The following is a 12,599-nucleotide window of genomic DNA, read 5'->3' on the forward strand; positions in this document are numbered from 1 at the left end:
CAGCAAGTGAGCTCTCTGTGCCTGTTCCCAACGCACTGAGCTTGGCCCCTGCTCAAGGTGAGCTGAAGGCAGTGAAACCTGTTCTCGGGTTGCTTTCATTGGTCAAAGTCCTTTTCTCAGTGTTGGGTGGCTCTTGTTGAATTTTGGTGCCTTTTGGGAAGATATGTAAAGGTCTACTTGAGCCTTCTCTGTGGGCAGTAAATAAATGTTTGTCAAAGACCAAATGACTAACTCAAGAAGTCAATTAGCGTGTGTGTAGTGAGCGTCCCCTGAGCCCAGCTCTAAATAACACGCGGTGAGAGGCTCACAGACACCCCAGCAGCAGCAGCAAATTGGGAGGTGGGGGGACAAAACGAACACCCCTGGGATCGTTCAAAAACAACCCGATGCTAAACGACTGAATTTGCCTTAACTTTGACCCATTTTGCTCTTTGCAATGTATGTGACAGATGACATGGCTCTGCGAAGTTTTCAAAGGCTTTTGGCTGAAAGCAATGCCATTTTAACCAGCAAGAGGATAGAGACACGCCCAGCAATGGCAGGCTCATTCAATATGCAAGCAAAGAAGGAGGCTTCAGCCTGGGTTGGAGTCCTTTCATGGATGGCAGGATGCAGATTAAGTGGCAGATTAAGTGGGGAGGAGAAAGGTTTATCTCAACCAGTGCAGGAATGCAGGGTCAGCAAGAGACTGGGGACTGGAGACAGCTCCAAAAACTGCACTGAGGGGTTTCCTTTCAGGTGCAGTGAGAAATAAGTATGCTGAGTCAGAAGGAAGAACTCCCTGCAGGGCCTCGAGGTTGCTCACGTTTCTCTAACTCAGGACAGGCATCCCTGAAGAGGTGCGTTTGGAAGACTGGACCACACAGGACCATCTGCAGAACCCATCGCAGAGGAACGGGATCAGGCCGGGGGATGGAACTTGATGGAGAGCAGAAAGGAAGAGTCCATCTTAGAGATATTTTGAAGGAGCAAAAGATAGAATGTGTGACAGGCGGGATGCTGGAGCCAGTGGCGAGAGAACAGGGGAAGCTGCCCTGACTATCCTGAAAGATATGAGGCAGGATAAACAGAATCAGGATAGATGGGAGGGGACAACCATAAGCAGAAGTGGCACTTCATCGGAGGCTCCTCAACTCCGAGCTGGGTGTCCTCTGAGCAGCCAGAATTCCCATGCCCTCCTTTCTCTTTTATTTTTTAAATCTTTCTTTTTTATTTATTTGTTTTTATTTTTATTTTTTGGGGAGATGGGGGGAGAACTTTCCAGTAAAAAGCAGAAAGCCTGCTAGACAAATTCGAAAAGCTGTAACACTCAAGTCCTCCTTATCTGAGGCCTTAGCATCTCCTTTTCTCCTCGTTCTCAATTTGGCTTCATTTTGCCCCAGATTCTTCCCCAGCCCAGTCTTTCCACCTCTTCAAATGACTGCTGACTCATCTTTGAGGAAGAGACGCTACTGCAGAATAAAAGATACAGCCAGGCCGGGCGCGGTGGCTCAAGCCTGTAATCCCAGCACTTTGGGAGGCCGAGACGGGCGGATCACGAGGTCAGGAGATCGAGACCATCCTGGCTAACACAGTGAAACCCCGTCTCTACTAAAAAATACAAAAAACTAGCCGGGCGAGGTGGCGGGCGCCTGTAGTCCCAGCTGCTCGGGAGGCTGAGGCAGGAGAATGGCATAGACCCGGGAGGCGGAGCTTGCAGTGAGCTGAGATCCGGCCACTGCACTCCAGCCTGGGCGACAGAGCGAGACTCCGTCTCCAAAAATAAATAAATAAATAAAAAAAAGATACAGCCAATGAGACTTTGTTCTTAATGTGGAGACCACAGTCCTGGACACCATCAGGAGGCTTATCTTGGAGAGTTTCGATTATCCTTCTCCAAAAGACCACCCTCAGAGCACACCAGGCTTTTATACACGGGTGATCCAAATAGAAAGATAGACAGGGCTGTGTTCTAAAGAGAGAAAGAGGGAAAAAGAAATAACTTTGTTCAGGAAGGAATGTAGGAGTTGATGGCAAGCCAGGAGAGATAACACTTTAGGCCTGGCACAGACCTCAGAAAGGGCTTCTGTTTGTTGACCAGACACGGAGGTTCACGCCAGTAATCCCAGCACTTTGGGAGGCTAAGGCGGGAGGATCACTTGAGGTTAGGAGTTCAAGTGTAGGCTGGCCAACATGGTGAAACCCCGTCTCTACTAAAAATACAAAAATTAGCTGGACATGGTGGCAGGCACCTGTAATCCCAGCTACCCAGGAGGCCAAGGCATAAAAATCGCTTGAACCCAGGAGGTGGAGGTTGCAGGGAGCCGAGATCGCGCCACTGCACTCCAGCCTGGGCTACAGAGCGAGACTCCATCTCAAAATGAAAGGAAGGAAGGAAGGAAGGAAGGAAGGAGGGAAGGAAGGAAGGAAGGAAGGAAGGAAGGAAGGAAGGAAGGAAGGAAGGAAGGAAGGAAGGAAGGGGAAGGGTTTCTGTCTGCAAAGTCCTTGCACTGGATGGGGAGGGAGGTTAGGAAAAATGGATGCCAGCCTGGTAGTGGCTGACCGAATGAAGGAACAGAGTGAGTGAGTGAGTGACTTTAACACTAACATTTATGTAGCGATTCAGGAATACTCTGTGCCAAGCACTGTGCTAGGGTGGGGGGCACCTTTCAAGGAAAAGTTAACACAGCCCCTATGCAGTGGGGACCCACAGTTCATACAAAGACAAATAATCAGCATGTGAACTGTCTCAACAAGGTACAGTAACAAGGGACCGACTCCTCCTGGAGGAGGTGAGAAAACTCCATGGATGAGGAGGCAGTTGATCTGGATCAAGAGGGTAAAAACACAGATATGCACACACACACACACACACACACACACACACACGCACACGTACATCCACACACACACACACACGCACACGTACATACACACACACACACGCACATCCACACACACACAGTAAAGAGGAATGCAGAACCCACCAAGTCAAGGGCCAATGGAAGAACGCCGTTGACCCATACCAAAGCAGGGACATATGATGGTGTCCAGGGAGCTCTCACGAACTCAGGAAAGTTCTGAGGGACTGGCACACAGGGTGTGAGGGGAGAGAGCCGGGAGGAGACTGGCCTTCCCATGATGCCGTTAACTGACAAGGGCCCATGGGTGGGTCAAGAAGATGATGGCAAAACCATGAATTCTGTTTTGGACAGGCTTTTCTCTCACTGCCAGTCTCTTTATCCTCCTCTCATAGCAGCCTAAACGACCCCCTAAAGCCTTGTCACTTGATCTATCTCATGTTCCAAGAGCAAAATGAACAACTGAGCATGAAACAGGATTACTTTCATGGAAGCATTTCAGATGCCGGCATTTTTTTTTGGTTTGGTTTGGTTTTGTTTTGCTTTGTTGAGATGGAGTCTTGCGCTGTCGCCTAGGCTGGAGTGCAGTGGTACAATCTAGGCTCACTGCAACCTCGACCTCCCAGGTTCAAGAGATTCTCGTGCCTTAGCCTCCCAAGTAGCTGGGATTACAGGCATGCGCCACCACACCTGGCTAATTTTTGTATTTTTAGTAGAGACAGGGTTTCACCATGTTGGCCAGGGTGGTCTCAAACTCATGACCTCAGGTGATTCACCCACCTCATCCTCCCACAGTGCTCAGCCAAATGCCGGCATTTTAATTTACAGTCATTCTTCTTTGGAAAGCAACTCCCATGTGGTCAGCATTCAGTATTGTCCTAAAATGTGGTACTCTTGATCTCCAGTTTAAAATTACTAAGAGATTCCGACAAAGCAATTTGACATGTTAATATATGCAAGAATGTTGGTACATGATGGGAGATATTCCCATTTATCTTTATGTTTATGAAATGAATGACTGTACGGACTTCACGCCAGGCCCTGTGTGAAAGGCCGCAACAAGCTAAACAGTCCCTGCCCTCAAGTGCTTCATAGTTTAGCGAGGAAGGCAGGTGTGTAAACAAATTGTTACAATGAGATTGCCATCATATAGGAGAAAAAGCCGGACATAAAATAAGAGCTCTTTATTGCTAAAGTACAAAGGGCAAAGGGGCATGTGGCCCAAGCCAACACAGGACCTGATGCCAAGTCGGAGAGTCTGATCTTTATCTAGAAAGTAATGTTGAGCCACTAAAGAGTTTTGAAGCTGAGGAGTGACATTATCAAGACCACATTCTGGAAAGATCTATTTGGCAGCTGTGCAGATGATAGCTTAGTTAAAGAAGATTTGGGAAACAGTAGACCAGCCAAAAGGACATTTCAAATATCTAGATCTGGGGTGTCCAGTCTTTTGGCTTCCCTGGGTCACAACGGAAGAACTGTCTTGGGTCACACACAAAATACACTAACACTAGAGATAGTTGATAAGCTTTATAAAAAAAACCGCAAAATAATATCTCTCTCTCTCTTTTTTTTTTTTTTGAGATGGAGTCTCTGTCACCGAGGCTGGAATGCAGTGGTGCAATCTTGGCTCACTGCAACCTCCACCTCCCAGTTCAAGTGATTCTCCTGTCTCAGCCTCCCAAGTAGCTGGGATTACAGGCACATGCCACCGTGCCTGGCTAATTTATAATGTTCTAAGAAAGTTTGTGAATTTGTGTTGGGCCACATTCAAAACCGTCCTGAGCTGCATGTGGCCCGCAGGCCACAGGTTGGGCAAGCTTTATCTAGATCTAGCTTTATCATAGATGTTGACATTCTGAACCAAAGGGGTACCAGGAAGGGACAGAAAGCAAAGCACAAATCTAGGAGCTATTTGCAAGCTAGAATCAACAGAGCTTAGGGACTGATCTGATACTGGAGATGCAGGAGAGGCGCATGTGGAGATGCTTCCCTGGTTCCTGGTTTGGGTAGTGGGGCGGTTGGTGAAATATTACCAAGAGAAGAGATGGGGACAAAAGCAGTTTGAGGTGGGAGATGAAGAGCAAGAAGAAGAAGAATGAATTCCGATTTGGATATGATGAATTTGAGAAGCTGGGAGTCCCATCAGTGGAAGGCCTGGGAGGCAGCTGGATATTCAAGCCTGCAAGAAACAAAATTGGGGCCAGGAGGACTAAATTACTGCATGACCTTCAGCAACTGTCTCAGTCTCAGAGTATTTACCTGAAAAACGGAACAGCAGATTTGTGTATGACACTAGGTTGCACAGAAACTGGGGGGTACCAGGGAATGCCTAGTCCTGAGGTTTCCATCATGTAAGAGAGGGTCTCAGGCCCACCAAAAGCTTCAGCCATATCTTTCACCAGAAAGAGCTGCAAATGCTTGTTCCAAGGCCCCCAAAGTGAGACTGAAGATAACTCACCAAAGCAGTGCTCACTCAGTCCTGACGGTATTGCTGAATCTCAAAGTCAGCTCCTGCTCAGGCACCATCTTTAAAGAGCCAAACCATGAGACCCGGGCGTGGGGGGAGTCATTCCTCTCAGCAGCCCGCAGTGGGCACCATTTAGAGGACGAATGGGGATGGGCTCTCAAGACAACTTCTATGGAGCCAGAGCCTCTCAGCAGCTCCCTCCATGCCTCATCCCCCGCTGGCTAACACGGTGAAACCCCGACTCTACTAAAAATACAAAACATTAGCTGGGCTGGTGGCGGGCGCTTGTAGTCCCAGCTACTCGGGAGGCTGAGGCAGGAGAATGGCGGGAACCCGGGAGGCGGAGCTTGCAGTGAGCTGAGACCGCGCCACTGCACTCCAGCCCGGGCGGCAGAGCGAGACTCCGTCTCAAGAAAAATAAAAAAGTATTGGAAGTTTTACGATGCCTTTGTGTTTCAAGTAACAGTATTAGAACAATTGAATATTCATATGCCAAGAAATAAAATAAAATTAACTTTGACTTATACCTTACATCATATAAAACAATTAACTTGGAAAGAATCACAAACCTAAATGTAAGTCTTACAACTACAAAACTTCAAAAATAAAACACTGGGGAAAAACTCTGTGATCTTGGGATAGGCAAAAAATTCTAAGGTAGAACACAAAAGGCACAAAGCTTTTTTTTTCAGACAGGGTCTCACTCTGTCATCCAGGCTCTGGAGTGCAGTGATGCAATCAGAGCTCACTGCAGCCTCAGTCTCCCAGGCTCACACAATTCTCTCACCTCCCCCTCCCAAGTAGCTGGTACTACAGACATGAGCCATCATATCTGACTAATTCTTTTTTTTTGAAATATGGGGCCTCATTATGTTGCCTAGGTTGGTCTCAAACTCCTGGGCTCAAGCAATGCTCCTGCCTCAGCTTTCCAAAGTGCTGGGATTACAGACATGAGCCACCATGCCCAGCCATATTTTTTAAAGTTCATAAATTGAACTTTATCAAAATTGAAAACATTTGCTCTCCTGAAGATGCACTTAAGAAAATAAAAAGTCAAGTCATAGACTGGAATAAAGTATTTGTAAAAGTTTACCTGATAAAGGATAATATCCAAAATCTATAAAGAATTATCACACTTAGAAATTAGAAAGTAAAAAATGAACAAAAAGAAAATAAATCTGGCCAGTGAGGTGGCTCACACCTGTAATCCCAGCACTTTGGGAGGCCGAGGTGGGTGGATCACTTGAGGTGAGTAGTTCAAGACCAGCCTGGCCAAATTGGTGAAACCCTGTCTCTACCAAAAATATAGAAATTAGCCTGACTTGGTGGCAGGTGTCTGTAATCCCAGCTACTTGGGAGGCTGAGGCAGGAGGATGGCTTGAACCTGGGAAGCAGAGGTTGCAGTGAGCCGAGATCGCGCCACTGCACTCCAGCCTGGGGGACGGAGCAAGACTCCATCTCAAAAAAAAAAAAAGAATTCTCACACTTAATAATAAGGAAACAAACAACTCAATTAAAAATGGGTACATATTTGAATAGACATTTCACCAAGGAAAATATATGGATGTCAAGTGAGCACATTAAAAGATGTTCAGCATCAGTCGTCAGTAGTCACTGCACACTTATATGGGTGACTAAACCAAAGAAAGAAAGAAAATCAACCCTGTCAATATCAAGCACTGGTGAGAATGCAAAGCACTGGAACTCTCATGCATCGATGGTGGGAATGCAAAATGGCCAACTACTTTCAAAAACCGTTTGTTATTTTCTTTTTTTTAATCATTTTTTGCAGACTGATGCTCCTTTCTCTTTCCCATTGAGCACCCTTCTAGCTTCAGCAGGGCAGAACTCTTCTCCAGATGTGTGTAACTTATGTCTGAATATCGGGGAGTAGCTGAAGGATACAGAATTTCTTCCAAATATCACGCCTCTGGATTCTAGGAGCAAGCAGAAAGCCAGTAACCTTGCTCTGTTTGTTATAGGTGGAGGATCTTCCTATGGTTCCCCTCATTTCCTGATGTGTGTTTTGGAATGGATTAAATATTCTCCCATTTTTTATTTTTATATTTATTCATTTATTTGTTTATTTATTTATTTTGTGACAGAGTTTGGCTCTGTCACCCAGGCAGGAGTGCAGTGGCATGATGTTGGCTTGTATATCTCGGCTCAGTGCAACCTCCGCCTCCCAGTTTCAAGTGATTCTCCTGCCTCAGCCTCCCAAGTAGCTGGAATTATAGGCATGTGCCACCATACCCAGCTAATTTTTATATTTTTAATAGAGACAGGGTTTCACCTTGTTGGCCGGGCTGGTCTTTAACTCTTGACCTCAGGTGATCAACCCACCTAGGCCTCCCAAAATGCTGGGATTACAGGTGTCAGCCACCGCACCTGGCCACAGTTTTTTTTTTTTTTTTTTTTTTTTGAAACGGAATCTCACTGTGTCACTCAAACTGGAGTGCAGCTGCACGATCTTGGCTCACTGCAACCTCCACCTCCCAGGTTGGAATGATTGTCCTGCCTCAGCCTCCCAAGTAGCTGAGACTACAGGCACGCACCACCACCCCTGGCTAATTTTTGTATTTTTAGTAGAGACAGGGTTTCACCATGTTGGCCAGGCTGGTCTCGAACTCCTGACCTTATGTGATCTGCCCACCTCAGCCTCCCAAAGTGCTGGGATTACAGGTGTGAGTCACCACCGCCCAGCCTTCTATTGTTGTTGTTGTTGTTGAATTGAGAGGACCAGTGTGAAGACACTGAAGAAAATGGTTCTTCAACAAAAACTGATTAACTTTATGTAAAGTAAATGATATCTCGATAAACCTGTCTTAAGAAAAATAACACATGAAAAGAAAATCACTTTTATGGGATTTCTCTTTTCACTTCTAAGATAAGGTGTTTATATGCATTCTTCACCAAACTGGCTCCATCATGCGGGTCGGCTTTATGCTCTTCTTTGCATGACAGTATGGACAAAGTAAGAATGGAAGCCTAAGAGATGAACTCCACACAACCCTAATTAGAGTTCATTCTTCTTAGGTGTGTCCTCACCTCAGTCAATCATTTTATCTCACACACACACACACACACTCAACACACACCCCACAGAGGCTTTGCATCTCGTGCACTGTTGTTGGAGATATAAATGGGTATAGGCTCTGGTGGATGGGTAATTTGTATGAAAAACACTAAAAATGCTCAAATATACTTACCCAGAATTTTTTTTTTAATAGTCTTGCTCTGTTGCCCAGGCTGGAATGCAGTGGTACAATGTTGGCTCACTGCAGCCTCCACCTCCCAGGTTCAAACAATTCTCCTGCCTAGGCCTCCCGGGTAGCTGGGACTACAGGCACACAACACCATGCTCGGCTAATTTTCTGTATTTTTAGTAAGGACTGGGTTTCACAATGTTGCCCAGGCTGGTCTCAAACTCCTGACCTCAAGTGATTCACCCGCCTTGGCCTCCCAAAGTGCTGAGATTATAGGCAAGAGCCACCATGCTTGACCTCACCCAGAAATTTAACTTTATTTTAGGGAACTAGCAAGTGCGTAGGAAATCATAGTAAATATAGTAAAAACTGTGACTTATAATGGCATCCAAGTGCCTAAACGCAGACTCAAGCTAGACTGCCTGGTTCAGATCCAGCTCTACCACTTACTTGCTGTGTGCCCTTCAGGTAAGTTACTGCACCTCTCTGTGCCACAGTTTTGTTAGCTGTGAAATGGAGACAATAATTGTACCTACACCCTAGGTTTGTTAAGGAGTTAAATGAGATGCTTTATGTAAAGCAATCCACACAGTTCCTGTCCCATAGTAAGGCTTTAAAAAATATTCGCTATTGTTATGGTTGGAAATGTGTTCCCTGCCCAAAAAACTCACATTTGAAGCCCTGTCCCCAGTACCTCAGAATGTGACTGTATTTGAAGACAGGGTGATTAAAGAGGTAATTCAGGCTGGTTGCAGTGGCTCACACCTGTTATCCTAGCACTTTGGGAGGCCGAGGCGGGTGGATCACCTAAGGTCAGGAGTTCAAGACCAGCCTGGCCAACATGATGAAAACCCGTCTCTACTACAAAAATTAGCTGGGCGTGGTGTCGGTAATCCCAGCTACTTGGGAGGCTGAGGTAGGAGAGTCCCTTGAAACTGGGAGGCGGAGGTTGCAGTGAGCCAAGATTGAGCCACTGCACTCCGGTCTGGGAAACAAAGTAAGACTCCATCTCAAAAAAAAAAAGAAAAAAGAGGTAATTCAGTCAAAATGAGGGCATTAAAGTGGGCTTAATCCAATACAACTGATGTCCTTATAAGAGGAAATGAGGACGCAGACAGGCACAGAGGGAAGAGCATGTGAGGACACAGGAGACGGCCATCTGTACACCCAGGAGAGAGGCCTCAGGAGAAACCAAATCTGCTGACACCTCGATCTTGGGCTTCCAGCATCCAGACTGTGAGGAAATAAATTTCTGTTAATTTTAGTCACCTCATCTGTGGTATTTTGTTATGGCAGCCCTAGCAAACCAATACAGCTATTAAATTACCAAATAGGGCAATTGGTTAAATAGATTTTGGTACAATCACAATGGAATACTATATACAGCCACTCAAAACAATGCTCTTGGTACGTATTTACTGATCCATAACGAATGAAATATTATTAGAGTGAGAAAAACAGGCTACTAATATGCATAGAATAACACTTTTTCGTTTATGTGTATGCGCATGTGAAATGTGGAAAGCATGATTATCTGCAAGAGAGAGGATTATTTCAGATTTCTTTTTTTATTATTTATTTTTATAGAGACAGGGTCTCACTATGTTGCCCAGGCTGGTTGCAAACTCCTGAACTGAAGTGATCCGCCTGCCTCTGCCTCCCAAAGGGCTGGGATTACAGGTGAGCCACCGCACCCGGCTGTGCAAGACATTTAGATTTGCCCCAAGGATTAATGACTTCACAAAGCGTTTGCCAGGAACTCTTCAAAGCTGGAAACAGAAGCCCTGGAGCATTAAATAAAAGTAAATACTTAGGCCATTGGTTTCTTCCTTGCTTTTCAAAGGGCAGTTTACTTCCTGGATTATCATTACAGTAGTCTGTTCTCCGGAAACCAGGATTGTTCAAGTGCCACAGATCAGGGTTGGGGCAAAAGAAAAACACAAAAAATCTAAAGATCACCTTGTTATAATTCCACTGTGCATGCTGTTTCCTCGTGTTGAGCCTGTGTCTGGAAAAGCCAAGGCATAAAGCATTCTTGTTGTGCGTGGTCCCCCAAAGGCATGTGGGTTTGGGCTGCAGACCCGGATTCTTCTCTCTTTGAGATTTACCAATTCCATTTGGAGAAGTTCAGTTTCATTACACTAAAAAGAAAGCAGCTGCACCGGTCACTAAGGTGGGGATTCACATCAACAAATATTTAATGAGCTTCTAGAATTTGCCAGAAACTGTATCAATGCTAGGGAGAGGCCAGTGGCTCATGCCTGTAATCCCAGCACTTTGGGAGGCTGAGGTGGGACCACCACCTGAACCCAGGAGTTTGAGACCAGCCTAGGCAACATAGCGAGATCCTGTCTCTACAAAAGAAAATATTAGCTAGGCATGGTGGTGCACGCCTGTAGTCCCAGCTACTTGGGAGGATTGCTTGAGCCCAGGAGGTCGAGGCTACAGTGAGCCATGTTCATGCCACTGCACTCCAGCCTGGGCAACAGAGTGAGACCCTGTCAAAAAAAAAAAAAAAAAAGCTAGGGAGAATACCAAAATAACTTAAGACCTGGTGCCACTGTCAACACATTTGCAATCTATTGTGCAGACAAACACGTAAACAACAATATAAGATAAAGGAAGTAGCTGTCTCAGCAGTGTGGGTTTTTAACTGAGGCCATGGGATGGGCCCCTGATCTGTGACCTGCAAATATTACAGGCAAAGTGTGCATGGGCAGGCCTGGAGCTCTGCCTGGAGGTGGGGGCACACACGTTTTTCAGTTCTCAAAGGGTGGTGGCACCCACAGGCAAGAGACTGCAGAAACGGGTTGGGTGACATATTCTAATCACTTCCATGTCCCCAGCAGCATCTTGCGAGTGAAGTGAAGAATCCTGCAGCAGGAGCATAAGGACTAGGGGCCAGTGGGGCATTGTTCGATTCCGTCTGAAAAGGGTTCTTCCACTTCTTTTTCAGTTTCCTCACATTATCCCCTTCCACGGGAGGGCATTCCCCAGAGCGTTAGGTCTCAAGCTGCCGGCAAAGTGCCTGTGTTCGTGCTGAAAGACTTTGGGGGCTTTAAAAAAAATGTTTCAGATTCTCCTGGCAACATGACTGCAGCTGGGAACAGGCTCATTTGCCTATCCTGGATCTGGTATTTCTCATGGAATTTTGACCAATAAGAAAAACATATTCCCAGAATCACAGGAAATTTGTCCACAATTTTAAAGTGTTTTTTTCTTACCCCAAAAAGTATTGTGAAAACTCTAAGTACACTTTAGGAAGTGACGCTGGAATTACCCTAACCATTTGAGAGGTCCATTCTCCCAACCCTAAATGGCAAATGTTGGTGACAGATTCATGTTATGATCCAATTGGCTAAGACAGGAGGCGAATCACAGCCCAGGAATATTCACTGGGGGCTCTAAGTACAAAGGAAAACTCCTGACCTTCAAAGTGTTGCAAAAACTGGTCTTCCCATCTCATTAACTATATTTTCATTCTCCTTTCAGCTTTTCTTGGAGATTTTCCATGCTTTTTCATCTACCAAGAATGGCTTTTCTCTAGCCGGGCGCGGTGGCTCACGCCTGTAATCCCAGCACTTTGGGAGGCCGAGGCAGGCGGATCACAAGGTCAGGAGATCGAGACCACAGTGAAACCCCATCTCTACTAAAAATACAAAAAATTAGCCGGGCGCGGTTGTGGGCGCCTGTAGTCCCAGCTACTCGGGAGGCTGAGGCAGGAGAATGGCGTGAACCCGGGAGGCGGAGCTTGCAGTGAGCCGAGATCGCGCCACTGCACTCCAGCCTGGGCGACAAAGCGAGACTCCGTCTCAAAAAAAAAAAAAAAAAAAAAAAAAGAATGGCTTTTCTCTTTTTTCAGCCAACCTGTAATCTGCTCTTCCTTCAAAATCTGACTCATAATGGTCACTCAGCAAACACCTCAATCACGCCTACCTGCCTCTGATCACTCCCCTACTTACATTCCTTGAAGGCTCACTCACTTCAAATTCACCATAGGTAGTGATTCACACGTGTCATTCATTCAAAACACATTTACTTAGCACACATCATGTGCTATGCATTGAAGCAAGAAATTTTATT

At 45.9% G+C, this 12,599-nt stretch overlaps 1 non-coding gene across 1 annotated transcript; it reads right to left on the reverse strand.

Annotated features, from left to right (window-relative positions):
• Window positions 1–1,251: 1,251 nt before the first annotated feature.
• LOC112423830 (U7 small nuclear RNA) lies at window positions 1,252–1,311 on the reverse strand. Its single transcript, XR_003014387.1, has one exon. It is a non-coding gene; the product is annotated as a U7 small nuclear RNA (small nuclear RNA).
• Between the last annotated feature and the right edge of the window lie 11,288 nt (window positions 1,312–12,599).

Source organism: Macaca nemestrina, chromosome 19, assembly GCF_043159975.1.
Source record: "Macaca nemestrina isolate mMacNem1 chromosome 19, mMacNem.hap1, whole genome shotgun sequence".
Classification (NCBI taxonomy): Eukaryota; Metazoa; Chordata; class Mammalia; order Primates; family Cercopithecidae; genus Macaca; species Macaca nemestrina.